The 21174-nt window shown below is 35.3% G+C and overlaps 1 protein-coding gene across 1 annotated transcript in view; it reads left to right on the top strand.

Annotated features, from left to right (window-relative positions):
* Nucleotides 1–21174, top strand: part of GALNTL6 (polypeptide N-acetylgalactosaminyltransferase like 6) — a 1234529-nt gene that overhangs the window by 689902 nt on the left and 523453 nt on the right. The window lies entirely within an intron of this gene.

The following is a 21174-nucleotide window of genomic DNA, read 5'->3' as shown; positions in this document are numbered from 1 at the left end:
GTATTATGCTTTCTCTTTAAGTTGGTCTTATGGAGGTGACTATACCTCTGGGCACCTAAAAAACTTCTAATAATTCTATAAAACACAATTGGATTATAATGTGTGTTTATCTTTGTGGTTATAACAACTAAGAAATTTTTGAATCAGCATATAATTTCTTTGAAGCTTGAGCTCTCCTATTATGTATAATTTTATCTCTAATAGGAAAATTTGGTAGAAATGTACAAAGCAAAAGTTTGAAAGATACTCTGTACTCCCAGTTCCCTCTTAAGCAATTATTATAATACTCAATTCCAGAATGCACATTTAAGCATTAGTCTAGAAAATCTTATATACAGTCCATAGCATTTGTTACAGGAATATAATACTTCACCAAATAAATTATTTTCTGAGAAGTTAGCTAAAAAGTATATTTCTATCTTTTGCATTTCTAGATGTAAGTTCTATTTTCCTTTTGAACTTTATTATTAAATTTCTATTGTACAGATCTTCTTCAACTTATGATGAGGTTACATTTTGGTAACCCCCTCATAAATTGAAAATATCCCAGGTCAAAATGCATTTAATATACCTAACCCACTAAACATCATAACTTAGCCTTACCTACCTTAAATATGCTCAGAACACTAACTGGTTCTAAGTTATTCACTCTCATGATCATGTGGCTGACTAGGAGCTTTGACTCACTGCTGTTGCCCAACCTCAGAAGAATATCACTTTGCGTATCAGGAAAAAATCAAAATCCAAAATTTTGAAACACTGTTTCTACTAATTGTACATCATTTTTGTACCTTCGTAAAGTCAAAATTTGTAAGTCAACCCATCAAAAGTCGGGGACCATCTGTACCTGATCATACAGAAAATATTTTCAATAATATATCTAACGAAAAAATGGTAAGTGTAGAAGCAAGACTGTCTAAGTCATAATAAAGACTGACCACATTCTAGAATTCACTTTCATAATTAATTCATGATGAATAGTTTTTTTAAGACTATGCACCTCAAAATTTTCAGTACAGAAAGAACAGCTTTTGATGAAAAAAAATCCATTTATAAGTAAATCATCATGCTAAGAACTGTGATGCCTATTTTGATGCAAATTTTCTAATATTTATGCTTGGCATCTAAAATGACACGAAAAGAACATTTAAGGTATAATGCACATTTGCAAGGCTTTTTATAAAAATCTGAAACCTTCTTATTCTGGCATAAATAAAACTGGATGAGGCAATGAAAAGTGGAGCTAGTTAGAATTTCACTTCTTCCCTCAATCTCATCAGCAGGACTCATTAGGGAGCTAAACACCTACCTCATCCCCTTACCTTTGGACTTTCCACGAGATCGTAACAAGTAGTCTATCTGTTAAAAAATAATAATAATAAAAAAGATTAAATAGAATCCAGACTTTCATAATGCAATATCCAAAATGTCCAAGACGTAACTGAAAATCATTCATCATATCAAGGAGCCAGAAGGTAACAACTTGAATGAGTAAAGACCATCAATGAATGCTAACATCAAGACAAATCACAAGTTGAATAACCTGACAAAGACTTTAAAGCAGACTCCATAAAAATGTTTCAGCTAGTAGTAAAGCAATCTTACGAAACAAATGAAAAGTAGAAAACCTCAGCAAAGAAATAGAAGTTATAATAAAGAATCAAATGGAAATTAAAGACCTGGAAAAAGATGTAACAATGAAACTTCAAAACTCACAGGATGGGCTCAATAGTAGAGTGGAGAGATGTCAGGGAATAGAATCAGTGAGCTTAAAGACAATTAATTCTATTTCAACAGCAGAGAGAAAATACACTAAAACAGTGGAGAAATGAAACACAGGGACTCAAGGAACTGTGGGATAATGGCAAAAAAAGTTAAGGTTCATATCATCAGAGTCCCAGAAATAGAAGAAAGAGAGAGCAGAACAAAAAAATAATACAGTAAAAGAAATAAGGGTTGAAAATTTCACAAATTTGTCAAACAACGCAAACCTGTAGATCTAAAAAGTTAAATAAAACCCAAATATGATAAATCCAAAGAAACCAATGCCAAAACACACCATTATTAAACTTTGACAACTAAAGGCAAAGTCCTGAAAGCCGCAGGTGAGAAAGACATAGGCCTTACAAGAGAACACCAGTTCAGGTTTTTTTTCTGAAACCATGGAGGGCAGAAGGAAATAACACAACATTTTTAAGATACTAAAAGAAAATAACTGTCAACCGAAAATTCTATATCTAGTGATCAATCCCATTTACAATAGCACCAAAAACAATAAAATTCTCAAGAACAAATTTAATCAAAGAAGTGAAAGGTCTGCCCACTGAAAATTGTTAACACATGGATTAAAGAAATTCAAGACACATAAATGGAAAGATATCTCATGCTTTTGGATTGGAATAATTAATATTTTTAAATGTCCTTACTACCTGAAGCTGTCAACAAATTCAGTACAATCCCTATCAAAATTTTAATGCCATTTTTCACAAAAATTTAAAAAAATCCTAAACTTTTTTGGGAACTACAAAAGACACTGAAGAGCCAAAACAATCTTGATCATGAAGAACAAGTCTGGAGTCACTATGTATTGACACAAATGTATTTGGTCTCGGCATATAGATCTTCTTTTTTTGTTTTAAGATTTTATTTATTTATTTGAGAGAGAGAGAGAGAGAGAAAGGATGAGCTAGGGGAGAGGCAGAAGGAGAGGCAAAGGCAGACTCCCCACTGAGCAGGAAGCCTGATGGAAGACTCCATCCCAAGACCTTGGGATCATGACCTGAGCAAAATGTAGGCACTTAACTTACTGAGCTATTAGGTGCCCCTCAGTATATAGATTTTTTGGCCATAGGCTATATAAGTAAGCATGATTAAGATGTGGCAAATAATATTTTAACTTACCTTACTTTTCCAAGTCAAACTATTATCTCAAAACAAATATGACTACTATAGTTTACTTGATAAAGCTATTTTTTACCATATTATCTCAATACAATGGCATATCTAGACAAATATCTAATTGTAGTTTTAAAAAAAACACCAGTAATTAAAGAATTAACATCTTAAAACACGGTAAACAATATAAGATATAAAAATACCTTAATTTTCAAATGGTTAACAATGTATATATTTTTAATAAAAATAGTTATACTAGTTAAGATATATTTCATGGGACTAATAAACAAACACACGTGTTATATATCTAAGTCAGCTGCACAATATAAGGTAATGGACATCTTATAAACAGATCACAGACATGTACCTTCCATCTATTTACACTGCTGACTTGATAAAACTATTTCTATTATAAATTATAACTTTATATATATATATCTCATCTATTGTGGGCCACTCTGTTAAACTCAGATAATTTAAAAGTCCTCATAACTCCAACTTTGCTGTTACTATTTCATTCAGACATGCTTTTCAAAAACTCAATATTATTTATAGTTGCCTTGCAGAATCAGGAGCTACTTGGATATGAAACAAACAGGTGATTTACTCCAGTGCTGAGGCAGTTTTTATGCACCATCTCTTTACCATTTGAATTATGTCCAAGTTTGGTTTATTCCAACATCAAATCATAATTAAATGAACATTGAGGAAACTTAGTCATTTCTTTTTTTCTTTATGTTAAGTTAGCCAGCATGTAGTATGTCATAAATTTTTGATGTAGTGCTCAATAATTCTTCAGTTGTGTGTAACACCTAGTGCTCATCACGACACGTGCCCTCCTTAATATCAGTCACCGGGTCAACCCATCCCCCCAGTTTAGTCATCTCTTAAATCACAACATTAAAACCATGGATGAGAACACTTCAGCTTATCTAATTGACTCTTCACTCAAGAGATGACAAAAAGATTGGAAGTAGCCTTTAATAAGCCGAGCTTGGGGCAAGACACATTCTTTACCCTGAAGCACTATTAATGGGTCAAGCTATGTATATTAAAGAAAGGGAACTCCTGGGATTTTAAACTCGATGACTTCCAGAAATCAAGTTAACTTAATGGGGGAAAAACTAGTTTTATTAAAGACATAAACAATAGTGAGCACTAATATAGTATTCCAGAAGAACCCAACATGTGTTGGCATCAGTTACATGTTAGTGACATACGTTACAAACTGAAACTTGGGCGGAGGTTAAGCCCCTTGCCCCAGGCGCCAGCAGGGTTCCTGTCACCTTCACGGGCACCATGATCTTTCTACTCTCTTAGTCCATACATACCCAAGATTAATATTCTCCGGGGAACAGATTCAGTGGAAAAAGCATGTAAATATTTATGAAGTAACAGCAAGTTAAATGTTACAGAAAGTCTAGATAACATTTAAATGCCTAAAATTTCCACCTACACAGATGGAATGAAGACCCAAAAAATATTGCCTGGATCCCCAAAATCAAAGACTACAATTAAACGTGGGAGGAGGTAAAATGCTCCTGAATCACACTGCCATAACGTGGTGTTTAAATAACTTGTGTGTGAAGAGTTAATCCAGAGCTGATGAAACTGTCCTGGGATTGACTATTTATTAAAATTCTTATTTACTTACTAGATTAATCACAGGAAAAATTAATTGCCATTAGCCTTAAAGTAAAATCTATGGAAGCAAAATATCTTATTAAATATTTAACAGGGACATAGTACACATATTGCTTCATTTAAATAATCTAATTATAGCAAGCTAATCCACTTAGCTTATCATAAAACTTAAAACTATTTGAATTCAGCCCATCCTGACTTAGGTTCCTGTTTTATTCCTTTCAATAGTTTTCAATAATATTAACAATATAGGACCAGAGCTCTTAAGAGCTGATGAAAGATTTAAAAAAAAAAATACCTTTCTAGGATGCTGTAAAATATAGCAATCAGAAAAAAATTGAAAGAAGGAATATAGATAGCATGGCTCTGCAGCAAACCCCACCACACTGGAGTCAAATAAGCAATGGAAGAATAATGGTGGGGGGTGGGGGCTGAGGCAGGGTGCAGGTAGATGTGATGAAGCCCTAAGGTTTTATTCTAGAGTACCCAGATTTGACTGTGGCACTCTACTTTTTCTACCTTTATACTTTATATAAATGACTGAATTTCCCAAGTAATGAGATGTTCCACAAAGAACAGAAGATATATCTATAGAGAGTATAGCATGCTTATGTAAGACCATGGAATAGCCAGCCCAGTTGGGCATTATTAACAGGTAAACAGTCCTTAAGTCCATGCCAGAACAAGTCAAAATTTCTTATCAGGGTTCTGTAAGCTCAGGATTACACACTACTCTATGCACATGCTCTAACTACATACATTAGTTTTGTGTGAGACTACTTGTGCTTTTGATTGGCACATCATGTAATTTTTAATATGTGAAATTAATACAGATACTTAAATAAAAGACAATGCACATGACCGAGGAATTCTCTGAAGTCCCCACATATCTCAGAAATGAATTCAATAATCTATATACAAGCACACTCTATCCATGCCTTTAACAACAAGAGAAAATGGTATTCTGAACAGAAAAACATCAGCTTTAAGAGGCAGTTTTAATTAAATGCCAGAGGAAACAAAGATTGCATCAGAATGGGCAAGTAATGCCCAACAAAAATTCTATTGTTAAATAGGAAACAGGTTTAAGGACATTCTAGTCTAAGCACAGATACAAATCTTTCAAAATCTTATCTATTTTATTCTGCTTGATGTGTAAATACTACCGACCTGAGGTCTTAAATTTGGGCTGTACAAACTCAAAAGGAAAAATAAAGGAGCACAGTAAAAGTTATCTTAAATGAAAGAAACACAGAAAGTTATAATTAGGGTGAAGTCAGAAAAGCAAAAATATTACAATGAAAAAACTTACTCATTACTTGTTGGTACTGGTCCTGGGAGATGGGTACCATGTACATTAATTTTCAAGTGGATTAATTTGTCTTGTAGTAACATATCCTATTCATCATTGTTAAACTAATCCAGAATTCTACGCGGTTAAATCTTAACAGTGCGTTCCCTTGGAATAGCTGCACACACTTCCTACCTGTGAAGTGCTCATTCTCGATAATATAGTTTACAGAAGGTAGTTTGAGGTCAAAGGTACCCATTTTATCCTTATCCTTACACAGAAACTGGGCATTAGGGGTCCTATCTCCCTTGATGAATGGTTCTGAAGTCCTTAAGAAAGATTTTGCTAGATCATAAAGCAGACTTGAGGCATATTTAGTTTTTTAAATGATTTGCATACATTTTAAAGAGATAGAGAAGGGATTTTATGAATGTTCTAAAGTAAATGCTATAACAAAAGAAAGTGGAGGGAAGTCTCTTCCCTTATTTTCAGCAGGGAGAATTACCCTCTTATTTTACACCTGTATTTGCCCTCACAGTCTCCAGTGCACAGCACTTGGTTTACAACTTTACACCCACAATTCAAATTACACCTTCTAAAGTAATATTTTTAGCTTCATCTGTGCCTTGTGCCTTGTAAGTGTGTATATTCACACAGACAATGCAGAGACTTTAGCCATATGACCCTGATACCCATGTAAGTTTAATAATTCAATTTATAGTTCTTTATTTTCATTTTCTTACTTTCTCCCCCCCCCCCTTTTTTTTGAACTCATCTTGCTAAATGAGATCTGGCATAAATTATCATCTGAGGACTGTGCTGGGAATGAGGGTTCTGGGAAAGATAAAAAAGATGAATTATTTTTTCCAAAAATGATTATAGCGTCATTTTCAAACTATGCATTCTGGGTTAATTCAATAACTTATTTCCCATATCTCAAATTTATGAGTAATTTGAAAAATAATTCCATTAACATGAAATTTTGATTAGAACAGACAATTCCTACCAGAATACTCCAATGTTTTCAGTTAATTCACAATAATGTCGATGTAATTATTGGGGTTTTCAATACCCAGGCAGAGCAACCATCCAGGTTTCAACACTTCATGGATTTGCTCATTTGCTTTATATGGAGGAATGACTTGATCTGCCCCTTGGAATTAAAATCGTTCCATCCAAAACCCACCTCTGCCTAGGCCAGGATTGTTTTTAAAAATGCCATTAAACAGAACATTTGGCAAGATGAATATATGACTGTAGACATTACTCAGAAATAAAGATATTGTCAGAGATTTCAGTATTGATGCAGAAAGCCAATTCATTTTTTCCTACCTATCAAAGCTATAATCTTTATTATAATTATTCCGCATTTAAAATTCTCCTGGATATAAAGTTATTTTCATCAGATAATGAAATTATTCCCAGAGCAGGCCATAGAATCTAAAATTCTCTGCTGCTTGGTCAACTTTAGTTTCCACTTATCATCTAGAATCTTCTCTGATCCAGAATTAGAGTCCCTATTCATACTCTCTATTTTTCAACATATTTGAACTATAAGAAAAAAGCATTGGGCCTGGCCTTCCAGAGCTTCCATTCTAACATTGACAACCTCACAGAGAACAAGGTAAGTGCAGTATTATCTGCAAGGCAAGGCAGAGCTAGGTGAGCACTCAAGTTAAGGTTCAGATGAAAGTCTGAGACAGACGGTGGAGGGACTTGGTAATACAGTGAAAGTTCAGCACAGGGAGACAAATTCAGGGCTGTGCTCTAAAAATCACTTCATCAGCAAGTCTTGTTAATTCTTCATCCAAAAAAACTCCAAATGCTCCCTCTGTTCTCCCCACCACTATCGCCATGCCAAGTCACATCTCCATCCTGGATGACTCTGACAGATTCCTGGCCAACCACTGCTTCCCCTTTTGCTCTTCCATAATCCGTTCTCCACTCAGCAGCCAGCATCCTTCTCCAGGAAGTAAATCTTTCTATGCATGTCTCTGCTGAAAACAATCCAATAACTTCCCATTGCACTTAAAACCTAATCCCTCTTCCTGGCCCCCAAGTCACTGCATTATCCAGCCCCTCATTCTGCTCTAACTTCATCTTCCTCACCATTATTCAAGAGCCTTTTGGTTCCTCACACATGCCAAGCTTTGTCATTCTCTAAGCCTTTGCACAAGCTGTCTGCTTTTCAAGGAGCACTTCCTGCAGAGCATGGCTGGATTCTATTCTTTGAGATTGCCACTTAACTGTGGTCCCCTGAGAGGCCTTCTCAACTCACCTGCCTAGAAGAGTCACTGTTTCTTGTGATCTACTATTTTAACTCTCTTCATGGCTAGTGTATTTTTTAGTTTGGTGGTTAAATGATAAGACCTGTGGGTAAAATGCAAGCTCCACAAAAGCAACGTTATGATCTGTCTTGTTCCATACTGTTTCTCCAGCATCAGTAAAATACTCACTATATAGTATATGCTCAATAAACATTTGCTGAATGAGTGAACAAATGAATAGGATTTTTTGAAGAGTTGCTTGTTTTTTGTTTGTTTGTTTGTTTGTTTTTTAAAATATAGATAGAGAAGCAACTGTATAATCACTGATGTAGTCCTGGAAAAAGTAATAAAAATTAAGCGAAAATTAGAGTAGGGACACCCAGGTGGCTCACTCAGTTAAGCATCTGCCTTCTGCTCAGGTCACGATTTCAAGGTCCTGGGATCGAGTCTCATGTCAGGCTCCCTGCTCCGTGGGGAACCTCCTTCTCCCTCTGCCTGCTTCTCGCCCTGCCTGTGCTCTCTCTTTCTCTCTGTCTCTCTGACAAATAAATAAAATCTTAAAAAAAAAAAAGTAAATTTTAAAAAAAGAATTAGACATAAAAAGGAAAGGATACATGTGAGTTGTTTGTTTATTTTGTAAGAACAATAGTACATGGAAAACATTTTTATGTGAAGTTGAAGGCCTTGCTTTATTTGGATATATCTTAAATAGAACGGTATAGAATCCACATCACACTGCAGAATCTAGGAAATGATGAAACAGTACTGGATTCAGTCAATGGTTGATCACTGGTAGACTCAGAGGTTATTTTTTCAGCAGACTGAGGAATAATCAGAACTGAGACATAACCCAAACACCCAAATATGACCTGGTCTAGAGTCTTTACTACATATTTTAAAAATGATCCCTGACCACAAGCATGATTTCTACTGATGAAAATATTTAAGAAAAAATAAAATGGAAGCAATACGTATAGAACAATCCTTTATGAAAAAGCGTGGGAGGAAATGGCAGATTTACAGCAATATTTCTTTTTAAATATTGTTTGCATCAGAGAGATGACTTTTAAACAATTATAAGATGTAGATATGCAAAATTGTAATTGTCTTATTTCCCTATATTTAAACCGAACTTAGTTTATGCATTCTCATTTCTACTGATGGAGAACAGCTAATCTTGCCAATCCAAAATAACCCGATTATTTCTGTTTTTAAAATAGTCAACTTGAAAGGCCTGGGTGGCTCAGATGGTTATGTGGCTGCTTTAGGTTCAGGTCATGATCCGGTAGTCCTGGGACTGAGCCATGCACTGAGGCTCCCCACTCAGCAGGAGCCTGTTTCTCTCCCTCCCTGCCTCTCTGCTTGCTTGTGCTCTGTCTCTATCTCTCTTTCTCTCAATGAATAAATAAAATCTTAAAAAATAAAATAAAATAAAAGTCAACCTGGGTTTTAATTTATTAAAATTTTCCCATCTCCCCAAAGGTTATTCATTCTGGTTTTGCTGCTGGGTGTGGCGTTTCTAGTGCTCAACCTCTACCAGCCCTATTGGCTCATGGAGCAAAGCTGTGCTCCCCTCTCAAGTCTTCTGCGTTGTATCTCTCAATAACCTGCGGTCCTAAGAGGCACTTAGTTGTTGTTGTTGTTGTTGTTTTCCAAAATCTAGACCTCTTTGGTTACTTATGGTGTCTTATTGCAGGTTGCCTAGAAACGGACTCTGGGACTGATTTACATTTAGCTTTTTGGGGGATGGCCTCAGGACCAACACCCCTGTGGTAGTAAAGGGAGTAGGATTTAACACTGGGTAATGACTACAGCAGAGGGCTCAGAGGAGCTCTGAACTAGGAGGCAAGACAGACAGGCCTTTAGAACCAGCACCTCCATTGGCTAATCACTGGAATCAAGTTGGGTCCAGTGCAATTTTGGAGAGTAGTGAGTGAGAAGTCATCCACCACCACCACTGCCACTGCTGGAGAAGTGAGTACTTTACTTCCACAAGGCAATTCAGCATCCAATACAGTTGGTCTCATTGTGTCAGAGCTGTGCCTCCTCCACACACTACACTCAAAGGCTAGGTGTTCTTGGCTCTCAGATTTATCATTAACATGGATTTTTATCTACAGATACATGTGTATGTATGAGTGTGTGTGTGTGTGTGTGTGTGTGTGTGTGTATAAGTCTTGTCCACTAACACTGCAAAATATATCCAGATAAATTTAATGTTTGCTTCAATCACTCCTATGTACTCCCCAGTACTTTTGTGCCTTTTTCTGGCATAGCTTTTTACTAGAATTTTAACCTGGTAAATATGGAAACCCTATACATATAGTTATAGAAATGCTATTTAGTGGTTAGGCAGCTTTGAAGTTACCTGATGTATTTGTTAAAACCACACATACCTGAATCCCAAACTAGACCCGCTGAACAGAATTTCCAGGGACATTCCTAGAAGTATATAAGTATTTATAACAGCTCCGCATTTAAGCTAAGTGTAACAGTCACCTAAAAAATCCTTTGGGTTTCAACTTTCATGATTTCTCACATATTGGAAATTATTGCCAAGGTCCCTTTTTATATGATGCTTTCCTCCAAACATTTTGGAAAGATTTTTGTTTTCTTAGTAGATTTTCTATTCCTTCTTCTCATTTAAAAGATAACAGAAATTACACGAGGAAAATAGCACAAGGTAGCAGTAAGGTGGTCCTGCAAATAATTAAAAATAGAATTGGTGTGTAGTCAAGCTATTCCGTTTCTCATGCTATTTCTAAAGCAATTGAAAGCACAGTCTCAAAGATCGTGTTCATAGTGGTGTTATTCACAATAGCCAAGAGGTGGAAGCAGCCCAAGTATCCATTGATGTAAAAATGGATAAGCAAAATGTGCTGTATACAGACAATGTAATATTATTTAGCATTAAAAAAGAAGGACATTCTGAAACATGTTACAACATAAATGAACCTTGAGGGTATTTTGCTAAGTAAATAAGCCAGCCAAAAAAACAAAAGTCTATATGATTCCATTAACACGAGGTATCTAGAATAGTTAAATCATAGACACAGAAAGTAGAATGATGATCATCAGGGGCGGAGGGGAGGGGAAATGGGGGCTTGTTGTTTAATATAGAATCTCAGTTTTGCAAGACGAAGGAGTTCTGGAAATTGGTTGCAAAACAATGCAAATAAATATACATGTGTAACATTTCAGAACTGCACACTTAACAGTAGTTAAGAGGGCACATTGTATTTTAAGTATATTTTACTGAAATTAACATTTAAAAGAAAATTACATTAGAAGTGTACAATCCACATCTTATTTGGGGATGAAATCCACTTCAGATGTCTATACAGTTGCTGATAGGGGATAGAAGGAGTTTAATCTGTGCTTTTAAATTAGAGACATCAAAAGAGCAATAAAGGACCAAACATTTCTTCAGTATTAAGATTTTGGCTGATACTTTGACTTCTTAAGAATCACCAGTCATCTGTTAATAGAATCATACAGAGCCTGTGCTTACAGAAACATGGAGGTTATATGCTCTTTATTTAAACTTTTAAAAACTGGGAAAATAACTATAAAATGACTTCCTAGGGTTCATATTTATTCTCTATCAATGGCTTTCACGGCCGATAGGTGCTTTTACTAACCAGCTCAACCTGGAGTTTAAAAAGAAAAATCCTCCACCTTTGGATCCTTTCTGTGCTTCTTAATTCTCGGGGCAGTGTTTCAGAAATGTCTGAAAATTAACAAACCAAAGTGACAACGTTGAAGGAAAAGTTCTTGGATAAACCATTTATCCTTGAATGAGGTGCATGGGTCTGATTTTAATAAATCATTAAGCACCTTTTGTTTTTAAGGAAAGTAGCATATATTGTACATTGGGACTTATTCTTTTCTAACCTGTATTATATCTCTTTTCATATATAATGCAAGCTTTTCTTCATCTTATTAAATTCTCGAGAATGCTGAGGATGATGATGCTAGGATCATGTGCTATTTCTATGGGGTCTAAAGCTCTTCCCCTTTCTCTTTGTGTGTATGGGTGCATGTGTGTCTGGCTCCCTCCAATTACAATGATTCAGTTTATCCTCAGGACATCCTTTGGATTCTTCGGTCTCAGATTTTCATGTCAGATGTTTATCCATGAATTTTTTTTTTTTTAATTGAGAACTCATTATAACTTCTAATAGGCAAAATTTCAAAGTAATTACTTTGAACTAGACAACTTCTGAAGTCTTTTGAAAGAGACTTAAATACCCATATATAGACAAATAAATGCAATTACTTTTCAAGAGGATAATATGATAGATTAAGTAATTAAGGTGCATTCATTCTGGTACATTAATAGGGTTTCAAAATGTTATTGCATTATTATAGAAGTGAGTTTGAGTGTTGCAAAATAAAACAAAACCACATGGTCTCCATTCTGTAAACTATTTTCCCGTCTGCAAACTGATGATTCTACTAGTGAAATGCCATTGAAAAGCATTTACAATGTGGAGAAGAACCTATAATCTCAACTAAGTCAGTAACTAAAACCTGACACTGATTATGGTGAAATATAAGTACATTGTCAGGACCCGTCACAACTTCAGTGTCATGTTTTCAGTTTTGTACTTTAGAACACAAACACATTTCTCCAACTCCTCCACACAAAAAAAGAAAGAAAAAAAAGATAATGGCTACTTTTCTGGTAGCAGTGATAAATAAGTATGACTGATATAGGTCCTAGCAAAAGCAAGAAAGCAACAGAGCTCGCATTAAAGTCCTACATAACTACTTCCCCTAATTGATAACTGGTATTGACGAATCTCTTATCCATTTTGTTTTAAAGATTTTTATTTATTTATTTGACAGAGAGAGAGAGAGAGATCACAAGTAGGCAGAGAGGCAGGCAGAGAGAGGAAGTAGGCTCCCCGCTGAGCAGAGAGCCCAATGTGGGACTCGATCCTAGAACCCTGAATCATGAGCCGAAGGCAGAGGCTTAACACATGAGCCACCCAGGCACCCCCAATCTCTTATCCATTAATGTGAAAAGTTTATTACTAGATAATGCTTGGATCATCTCAGAAGATAATGGATTAGCCACTCATGAATAATTTTATTTCTCTTCTTTCTCTTTCTTTCCACCCCAACTGCCTCGGTCTCTCTTTTTTGTTTATAGTTGTTATCCGTAGTTATCTATGAATTCCATTGTCTCTTCCATTTGTAAAGATATTTGGGGTCTCTGTCTTTTAATTGGAATAGTGTAGCTATATTTAATTTTATAAGAAATACTGGGGAATAAACTGAATTAAATTGATTTGGGTTTCTTGTCAACTCTAAATACTCAGATATCTCTACTGTTATTTGCCTCTGTTTAGGTTTTTTATTTTTTCAGTTGGTCAAGTGAATTTTGTATTTCAGATGGTTCAGTTCTTAATGACCTATCAAAGAAACTAATGAATCTATTAACTTAAAAAAAGGCACATCTAGAAAATAGAAATAATTCTAATAGTCCTTCTAAATGATGATGTTATCACAAGAACATCAAGGGTAAGACTTATCCTTGAACCAAACACTTCAATGAGGAGATTAGCAAATAATTATAGTACGAACTCACAAAGACTTAAATTATAACCCTTTGAAGGAATATTTCATTTTTAAAGTGACTCATTATTAATAGTAATGTTTTATATATGAATGGAGTATTATAAATCGAAAGCAATGTCAAGAACATCACCCCATTTAAACTGTACAACAACAATGTGGCAGGCTTTATTATTTTCATTTTTAGATGATAAACCCAATATTATAAGAAGTTAATGTCAGCATGTCAATGCCAGAGCTATGACCTAACTAAAATCTCTATTATGTCGTCTACTGATCTTCCCAGGGCCATCCCGCATTCTTAGCTGCACTGTATCTTATATTTCCAAAATAATCATAAGGAGCCAAGAATATCTTTTTTAATGATTTTATTTATTTATTTATTTATTTGACAGCGAGAGACACAACGAGAGAGGGAACACAAGCAGGGGGAGTGGGAGAGGGAAAAGCAGGCTTCCCGCCTAGCAGGGAACCCGATTGGGATCATGACCTGAGCTGAAGGCAGATGCTTAATGACTGATGATTGAGCCACCCAGGTGCCCCGAGAATACTTTTTTCTTTTTCTTTTTATACATTATTCTCCCTGCATGATTGTTCATAGAAATTACTCTGAATACTACTGAATTTTTAATTAATGCTTACATCTATTTAACATTAAATAAAGTGATTTTTTTCTGTGTGAACATTATACTATCTAAGACCCAGGTTTTGTTGTTGTTGTTGTTGTCATTGTTACTAAGACTTCATGTTTTGGAGCAATTTTAGGTTCACATCAGAATTGAGGAGCAGGTACAGAGATTTCTCATATACCCCTTACCCTCACAGATGCATTCCCATCATCAACAATCCCCCATCACAATGGAACATTTGTTACAATTAATGAACTTTTGTTGACACATCATAATCACCCAAAGTTCACAGTTTACATTAAGATTCACTCTTGGTGGTGGGGCGCCTAGGTGGCTTAGTCAGTTAAGTGTCTGCCTACTGCTCAGGTCATGATCCCAGAGTCTTGGGATGCAAGCTATCAGGGTCTCTACTTGGCGGGAAGCCTTCTTCTCCCTCTCCCTTGGCCTGCCACTCCCTCTGCTTGTGTTCGATCTCTGTCTGTCAAATAAATTTAAAAAAATCATAAAAAAAAAAAGATTCACTCTTCATGTGCATTTTGTGTATTCAAACAATGTATAATAAATAATATGTATTCATCATGCGGCACCTGGGTGGCTCAGTTGGTTGCGTGTTTGATTCTTGGTTTCAGCTAAGGTCGTGATCTCAGGGTCATGAGATTGAGCTCCACACTCAGCAGGGAATCTGCTTGATGCTCTCTCCCTCTGCCTCTCCCCCAACTTGTGCTCTCTTCTCTCTCTCAAATAAATAAATATCCAAAAAAATAGTATGTAACCGTCATTATGGTATCACAGAGAGTATTTTTAACTACCATAAATGTCCATGTGCTCTGCTTCTTCATCCCTCTTCCGTTCCACACCCCAGAAACCCTGGCAACCACTAATTCTTTTTATTGTTTCCCCAGTTTGCCTTTTCCAGGATGTCATATAGTTCGAATCATACAATATATAACCTTTTAACATTTTCAGATTAGCTTCCTCTACTTAGTCATATGTGTTTAAGTTTCCTTTTTTTTTTAAACATGGTTTGAAAGCTCATTTTTCTTTTTAGTGCTGTATAATATTCCACGGTCTAGATGTACTACTGTTTATCCCTTCATCTACTGAAGAACATGAGCTTGCTTTTAAGTTTTAGCAATTATGAATAAAGCTGCTATACACGTTCATGTGCAGGTTTTTGTTTAAACTTGGGTTTTCAACTCATTTCAGTAAATGCCAAAGTTTATGAATGCTAGATCATACACTAAGAATACATGTAATTTTGTAAAAAACTGCCTGTCTTCTGTAGTGATTGTACCATTTTCATTCCCACCAGCAATGAATGAGAACCCTTGTTGCTCAACAACCCTGTCAGCGATTGTTCTCAATATTCCAGATTTGGGGGCATTCTAATATGTATGTGGTAGTATCTCACAGCTTAATTTCCATTTCCTTGATGATATATGATATGGAACATCTTTCATAGGCTTATTTGTCATCTATATATCTTCTTTAGTGAGATGTCTGTTAAAACCTTTGGCCAATTTTCTTTTTTTTTTTCTGAGTTTTTCACTTGTTCATTCCCTTTTTACTTTTTTAAATTTTTAAAAAGATTTTATTTATTTCATAGAGAGAGTGTATGCATGCACACAAGCATGAGCGAGTAGGAGGGGGAGAGAGAAGCGACTCCTTGCTGAGCAGAGAGCCCGATGGGGGGTTCCATCCCAGGACTCTGGGATCCTGACCTGAGCCTAAGGCAGACGCTTAACCAACTGAGCTACCCAGGTGCCCCCCATCCCCTTTTTGAAAACTCTCTTAACCATATGTTTTGAACCAAAATCTTTCAACTGGATTAAAAATATTTGAATATGTATAAAGAGTTCTTGCCATTTCTTATTTTCTTCTTTGAATAATGTGGACATGCAATCAGAAATTCATACTGATTTCAAAATTAAACTTGTTTCTTAGGAAAGAGCAGTGTTTTGATGAATAAAATGTTCAGTATTCTAATCTAAAAATTCAACTAAATTATCTTATACTTTGTTATGTTTTAGGTCCAGTTACTATTTCCTTTATTGTGAAATAGTCAAACTTACTGTTGAATAGAAATATTTTACAGATGCAGTATTTACTTATATTTACAAAAACACAAACACACACCAAAGCAGCAAAATGCTGATTTCAAAAATGTCACTTCAAGTGGGAATTGCATCAAGAACTTTTAGCTGAGAGTGATTTTTTTTTTCCCAAACAGGAGTAGAAAATTAAAAGTTTGTGGTAGTTTAGAAAAAAAAAACAGAGATGTTTCCTTCATTTGCAAAAATATAATTTTTCTCAGAATTCATGGAATTCCAAGATAGATATTTGCTAAAAATACAGAAATATAGATTATAATATCTGGGATAAAATTTTATAACCATGGCATATACTAGAGCAAAAATAGATTCAACATTTTACTAATCAGCCATTAAAATGGGAATACTAAGCTTTGAGAGATCTTCAGTTTTGTTTTGTGGTGGCATCACCACTCTCTTCTAAGACAGTCTCCAAATAGACTTTCAGTAATTGAGTGATAGAGAAATTCTTCTAATTAATGGTTGGTATGAAACATTTTACCATAAAAAGAACTTTGGCATCTCTAACACATTGTAAACAGCTGTTACAATTTGCCATAATTTTTAGTACCTCATCATAAAAGAAAATCTGTAACTCTAGTCTTTAAATTGTAACCAGCATATTCCTACTGCTTTTCCTGCCTTGACCTGCCAATTACAAAGCAGGAGTAACAAGGAAGTAAACCCTTTGGAGAGGCCAATTCTCAGAACCATTAGTTTTCTTTAATATTCCAGTTTCATTCCAGGAATGGGCAGGACAAGAAGTAAGACATTTCATGTCACTTTAGGATAATATCATGTAATTCTAGGATAATAAAGAATTCATAAGTGATCCGATAGTGGAAAGTTCATTTACATTCTCTCCAGAGAGTTTTATCTCTTCAGATGTGACCTTGTATAATTAAATATATTTCAAATATCAAGAGAAACGGTGGCTAAGCAGACAATGGAATTCTTCATTTTATGTTGGACTGAAATAAAGTGAAATTAAATTATATGAAGCAGTCAGTAGTAATAGAAGATAAAAGGTTCCACTAAGATTCTTTCTATCTGATCTTATTCATTAGCATTTTATAGGAGGACAATTATATCATGTGCTATGTAACTTGATTTTAAAACTGGCATTTCATTTCATTAATACCTCCCCAAAAGGACTCAAATGAAGTATCCCAGAGACTCATTTGTAAATGTTACTTTAATTCAGATAATTCATATATGCAACTGGATCCAACATAGGGAACGCTTCATTTGAAAATAAAACACACTTTTCAGGAGAAAAAAAAATCAATTCTCTGTGCCACAATTGAAATTTTGATTAAATATAATAAGAAATGATTAAAACCATATCTAATTTATTTCTAAAAGGAAACATATTTAAGGAAACACTAAGGGGATTACATCTGAATTAATTTTCATAATAAAAGTAATTATTAAAAGACAGAAATGTAATTTTGTTAGATCACTTTAAAATTGTATGCTCTTAATTTGTTATCATTTTTAGAGGTTTATCTTTTTCTTCCATTCTTTGGTTACCAGAGATAAAAAGTGTGTTTTACTTTAATCAATTTAATTTTGAGAATGAGAGCGTTAATTCAGAGTTGGTTCATTACCAAATCATTTGTCATTTGCAAGGTATTTTCTTAATTCATTACACATTTAACCTTTCTTATTATGACATATAATACATGCACAGAACAGTATAGAAGTTTTATTCTATGTTCAGCTGCATAATTTATTGCAAACCAGATGTTCATGGGGCGACTATCTAGGTCAAGGAATTAAATGTAATGGCATCTTGAATCCCTCTGTTGGCTGCTCCTGTCTCCCCACTTCAAAGGGTAACTACTGTCATGAAGTTTATGAGAGTAAATTCTTGCCTTTATTTATAACTTTATCACCTGAGCGTATCTTGTCTCTTTCTGAATTTATATGATTTTTGTTCAACCTTGTGTTTGTGAGATCTATGATGTACTTTCTTTCATTCACTTTCATTGTTGTGAAGTGTTCCGTTACGAATATATCCCGGTGTATTCACGCACTCTCCTGTTCAGCAGCACCCTTAGACCTGAGCAGGAATGGTGTCTGCTCTGGCTCTGTGATTTCAGTGGCAATACTCTGGTTCCCCTCAAGCTAAGTCAAGTCTGTAGGACCAAAGTAAGATGAAAGAATATATTTTTAACACTTTATTTGGTAGGCAGAATTCCAAGATAGTCCCCAGTACTTCCTGTATCCCCTGGTGTGATGTCTGGCATAATCCTTGGGACAGTGAATATGATTCCTAATAACTGCCATAGTTAACCATACAGGGAGACTGGATGATGTGGGAAAATCCAGCCTATTCAAATGTAAAAAGACACAAAAACTATGAGATTGATTCTGAAAGCACCGCTTAGAAAAAAAGCTGAGGGTATGGTTGAACAAAGTTTTGCTGAAACTTGAGAAAAATCAAAAGATCAGAGTATTCGGCTCTACATCCTGCTCTTTCAAGAGATTAAGGGTGTATTTCACAGATTTAGGGAGAGAAACTGGAGGGCATCTTAGGAAGCTTATGGGCCTTACTCCTCAGATATGTTAGCAGAAGCCACAGACAGAGAAGGAATTATCTTTAAAATATTGGTAGATACGACGTTGCTTAATGGAATGAAAACCAGTGCAATATAGGTTGAGGTTCACAACATTCTGGAGAGGACTGTATCAGCTTAAACACTAACAGACTTGGAATGAAAAGGATAGAGAAAATACTAGCAAAAAGCAGGCTGGCTAATTGAACTGTTCAGCTCCAAACATGTGCTACCTTTCATGAATATGGAAGAATGACTAAGAGGATAGAATCAAGAACCAAAAAGTGTAGCCAACAACCAGATGGTAGAGCTGAGAGCCCAGAGAATTAACCCCAGGCCTTGAAACTTCATCAAGGAGCTATGGTTAGAGTTCACCAGGCTGCATGTTAAAACTGCTTTGGGTCAATAATTTTTTTTTTAACATTTTACCTGTTATTTCCCCCTTTTTAACTATTCCAGTCCCACCATTGTGTTTTGAGAATATTGGGGGAGCGTAAGTTCTTTAGTTTTATCGATCCAAAGATGGAAAGCAGTTATTTCCTAGGAGTTTTAGATAATACAACAAATTCTATGCAAGAGTCTCACCCACACCAGGTTGAGGTAATTTAGATAATGACATTGTAGACTTTTAAGCTAATGAGATTTTCGTGTTCACCTGATACTACAATGGATGAAAATTTGGGGATTCTTGGGAGGTAGTGAATAAGTTTTGCATTTGGAAGGTACATTCATCTTTGGGAGCCGGAGGGCAAGCTGTGGTAATCGGAATTCTAAGATGCTTCCATTATTTTCCCTTCCCCTTGACATCCATGCCCTGCAGAACCCTGAGACTATGAATATGGATTTTACTGCTGAAACTAGTTTGTGTTACATCACATAGTTGACCTTAAGATAGAAAGATTATCCCGGCAGGACTGACCTGATTACATAAACCCTCTTAAACCAGAGAATTTTTCTTTGGATGGGCTCAGGGAAAAAAAAAAAAAAAAATTAGAGATTTGAAATATAAGAAAGATTTGAAATACCATGCTGGCTTGAAAATGGGGTGGACCATCTGGTAAGGAATGTGGTGACCTCGAGGGGCTGCGAACAGCCCTCGCTGACACTCACAAGAAATGCAAGACCTCAGTCCAATAACTGCAAGGAAGTGAATTTTACCAACAACCAGTGAGTTTTCAAAACCCTGATCCTGAGATAAGAAGCACAATCCCCGACAATATCTTGATTTTAGGACAGTAACATTCAGACTAACATTCAGAATACAGCCATTCCATACTTCTGACCTACAGAATGATGAACTAACTGCATTATTTTAAATCACGAATTTTGTGATAATTTGTTCAACAGCAATGGAAAAAGTAACACGGTTTATTATCTTCAGTTTAGCTTTTAAAATGTTTAGCTTTTAACTTTTTAGACATGAAGTGAATATTGCCTCCATATTTTTGCCCCAGACCACACAAATGTAACGGGTATGCAAGTTGTTTTCAATTGGGGGTAATTATAAATAATGCTGTTGGCAACAACCCTGTGCCTGTCTCTTGATTCATATGTACATGTATGTTTGTTGTATATATATATATCTGAGACTGAATTCCTGGGTCTTAAAATAGTAGATAGGAATATAATGTCAAAAATCAATTAAAAAGTGTTTAAACCAATTGACATGCCCATGTTAACGGTTCTATTGTTCTCCATATTTTCCAGTACGTTTTTATTTTAGCCATCCTAACAGGTGTGTAGTTCTATGGCATTGTGGTTTTAATTTACATTTCCATGATTAGTAATGAGGCTGTTTCGCATGTTCTTTGGCCCTCTGCATATTCCCTTTTGTGAAGTCTCTTCACTCTAGTGCTTGTTGTTTATGTTTGTTTTTGATGATTCCACAAGTGTTTAATCCTGAAAAGGTCATTTATTTGACTTTATCTAACATGACAATTCTACCAAAGAATGCTAGAAACTTTGTATTTCTTCGAGTACTAGGATTGGATTTCTTTTTTTTTTAATTTTTTAATTTTTTATAAACATAGAATGTATTATTAGACACAGGGGTACAGGTCGGTGAATCGCCAGGTTTACACACTTCACAGTAGTGCTCATCATTTTACTGCGTTGTCTTTTTCTTACTGATTTTGGAATCAAGCCTTTTGTAAGTTTCTAAGTATTGCATTATTCTCTCATATTCTGTATTAGTAGTTTCTAGCTGCCATAACA

The sequence above is a fragment of the Mustela nivalis genome (genome assembly GCF_964662115.1).
Source record: "Mustela nivalis genome assembly, chromosome: 4".
Taxonomy (NCBI): domain Eukaryota; kingdom Metazoa; phylum Chordata; class Mammalia; order Carnivora; family Mustelidae; genus Mustela; species Mustela nivalis.
The sequence above is the reverse complement of the archived record's forward strand: the minus strand, read 5'-3'. Positions and strand labels throughout refer to the sequence as shown.